Below are 3,659 nucleotides of genomic sequence, written 5' to 3'. Positions count from 1 at the left end.
TCCAGGGAACGCCCTCTCCTCCCTCCCCACTCTGTCCCTCTCCCCAGCTCCACCCCCGCCTCTGCCCCCTCCCAGGAAACAGATGTTGGAATGAGCACTCACTGCTCGCACGCACACATGCTCATGCATGCACACAACATGCACACACACACACACATTTGTATGTGCACACACAGCACACACGGATACATGCACACACATACATACACCCAGCATGTATACACATACACTCCACTCATACATGTACACACACGCATATACATGCTGCATGCACACACAACACACATGCTCACACACACACATGCAAACACACACACTGTTGCAAATCTCTGCTACCTCCCCCTGCCCCCCAACGCCCAGTTGCTCTCAGGGGCTGTCACAGGGCACTGTTGAAAAAGGGATTGTCCCTTTTGCATGTCACAACATTGTATCAGACATGGCCCACTGACCTACCCCTTCTTTCATCGCCATCAGGTGACAAAAAGTCCTCAGTACCACCCTTGTTCACCTGGTGTACCTTTGGCCCCAGCCCTCCATGCGGGGCAAGTTTATAACCCTTAGCCTCCTGGCTGAGGCAGACAATAGCAGTCTGGGGCTCCAGCCCTCTGGGCAGGGCAGAACAGTCTATATCAATGATCCCCAGCTGTAATGCCTAGTGGCAAGCACGGGATGAGGGTAGGGATATCCGGGTCCATCCTACTCCACTGGGTTCTGACCAGTGCTTAATTTGTGACAGGGCTTGGCAGGGCTGAGCTCTAGCACCTCCGGGCTTGGCAGTTCACAATCCCAGCCCCACTGGGCTTGGCAGTTCACAGCCCAGCACTTCTGAGGTTGGCCGTTCATACTCCAGCACCTCTGAGCTTGGCAATTCACAGCCCTGGCACCTCTGAGGTTGGCAGTTCACAATCCCAGCCCCACTGGGCTTGGCAGTTCACAGCCCAGCACTTCTGAGGTTGGCCGTTCATACTCCAGCACCTCTGGGCTTGGCAATTCACAGCCCTGGCACTTCTAGGTCTGCTGTAGCAGTTATGAACATAAAAAAATTGCTTAAGCCCCAGCACCTCTTTCATTACAAATTACGCCCTGGTTCTGACCCAGGGTACTGTGAAACCTGTAACCTGCTTATTAAGTATTCAAGTGTCAGCTCCCAATGCAGTCTGTGGGTCACTTCTTACCCTTGAGCCTTCCGCAGCTTTGTCTTCCCTGGGCAGCGGCTTGGCGTCTCCGTAGCTGGTGGATCCCCTGAGGGGTAGTCTGGGATACCCACCTCAGCAATCTGGAGAGCTGACAGTTCTTCAGCAGGAGCCTGCGGCACGTCCATCCTCCTCCTCAGCCAGCCCCAACTGAACTGACCAGCTGCCTTTTATTTGTTCTCTCCACCAGGAGCATGCACAGCAGGGGCGAGCGGGCATGGCCTCCTCTGCCCAAAGTGATTTGTTACCCCCCTCCTGACCAGTGCTGGGTTTATACACCCTGTCGCACATCCTCCCCCTCAAGTTAGGGCCCGATGTTACCCCCTCTCACTCAGGAGAAGTCAGCATTCGCATGAGCCCTACCCAGATGATGAAGGACCTGGAACTCATAGGGCTGGAGGGAGAGGTACCACCTCGTAACCCTGGCATTGGTGTCCTTTGTGGAGTTAATGCACCGAAGGAATGTGTGGTCAGTGATGAGTTGGAAAGGGCTCCCCAGCAGGTAATACCATAGGGCTTCGACTGCCCACTTGACTCCCAGGGCCTTTTTCAATTGTAGAATATTTAGTTTCACGGGGGAATAACTTCCTGCTTAAGTAAAGTATGGGGTGCGCCTCCCCATCCCACTACTGGGATGGAACAGGACTGGTTCCTGTCTCAACCGGCCCTTAAGGACCTGGAAGCCCTGTTCAGACTCCTTTGACCACTGTACTTTCCATGGCCAGGAGTTTTTCGTCTTTCTGTAAGGGGCGCAGCTAGGTGGCGAACTCGGGCACAAAACGCCTGTAGTAGCCAGTCAGCCAGAGGCACTGCCTCACCTGCCTCATGGTCATGGGCAGTCTCTCAGGGCTTGGATCTTTTCCACAATCAGGTGTAACTGACCCTGTCCCACCATGTACCCTACGTATGTTACCTCCCTTTGCCCTAGGTGACATTTAGCCAGGTTCACAGTTAGCCTGGCTTCCCCAAGTGTTTGCAGCACTGTGGTGAGGTGTCATAGATGATCTTCCCAGCTGGTATTGTAAATCACGATATCAGCAACATAAGCCACTGTGTACTGGTTATGAGTCATCAGTCATCAGGTCCTGTTCTCTCAGATGAAAGAAGGGTACCGTAACGTGGGTGGACAATGGAAGCTGTCAAGGTTCCTTCCCCACTCTGAACTCTAGGGTACAGATGTGGCGACCTGCATGAAAGACCCCCTAAGCTTATTCTTACCAGCTTAGGTTAAAAACTTCCCCAAGGTACACACTTTTGCCTTGTGCTTGAACAGTATGCTGTCACCACCAAGCGTTTTAAACAAAGAACAGGGAAAGAGCCCACTTGGAGACGTCTTCCCCCAAAATATCCCCCCAAGCCCTACACCCCCTTTCCTGGGGAAGGCTTGTTAATAATCCTCACCAATTGGTACAGGTGAACACAGACCCAAACCCTTGGATCTTAAGAACAATGAAAAATCAATCAGGTTCTTAAAAGAAGAATTTTAATTAAAGAAAAGGTAAAAGAATCACCTCTGTAAAATCAGGATGGTAAATACCTTACAGGGTAATCAGATTCAAAACATAGAGAATCCCTCTAGGCAAAACCTTAAGTTACAAAAAGACACAAAAACAGGAATATACATTTCCTCCAGAACAGCTTATTTTACAAGCCATTAAACAAAAGAAAATCTAATGCATTTTCTAGCTAGATTACTTACTAACTTTACAGGAGTTGTAAGGCTGCATTCCTGATCTGTTCCCGGCAAAAGCATCACACAGACAGACAGACTCTTTGTTCATCTCCCCCCACCTCCAGATTTGAAAGTATCTTGTCCCCTCATTGGTCATTTTGGGTCAGGTGCCAGCGAGATTACCTTAGCTTCTTAACCCTTTACAGGTGAAAGGATTTTGCCTCTGGCCAGGAGGGATTTTATAACACTGTATACAGAAAGGTGGTTACCCTTCCCTTTATATTTATGACAGAAGCATTATAAGGACTTGCTGAAGGACAACCTAAAAAAATGTAATAGTGACATTGATACTTGGGAGACACTTGCCCAGGATCGCTTAAAATGGAGTGAAGTCCTTCGTGATGGTCCCCTTCATTTTGAACGTGCTTGCTGACAAGCCGAAGAGGACAAGAGGCACAGGAGGACGGAGAGACTGGTCTCCAGTCATGGTCAACAGCCTCCTCCTGAGCCTGAAAACATCTGCCCTCATTTAATAGAACTTGTGGTTCAAGGATTGGCTTTATTAGCCACCTGAGGACCCATAACTCCCACGGAAGATGATCGTACTTGGTAATGAGTGATTGCCCATCTTTGGTTATGAGGTGCAGCAGCTGGTCCGTTAGCCATTGAAAGGTCGCTGTGGCCCCATGGAGTACGAACAGCAAGGTTATAAACTGGAAAAGGAATGGCAAAGACTGTTTTCTCCCGTAATGTTGGGGTCAGGGGAATTTGCCAGTATCCCTTTGGATATATAT

This window comes from Natator depressus, chromosome 6 (genome assembly GCF_965152275.1).
Source record: "Natator depressus isolate rNatDep1 chromosome 6, rNatDep2.hap1, whole genome shotgun sequence".
Taxonomy (NCBI): Eukaryota; Metazoa; Chordata; order Testudines; family Cheloniidae; genus Natator; species Natator depressus.
Note: the sequence above shows the minus strand (reverse complement) of the source record.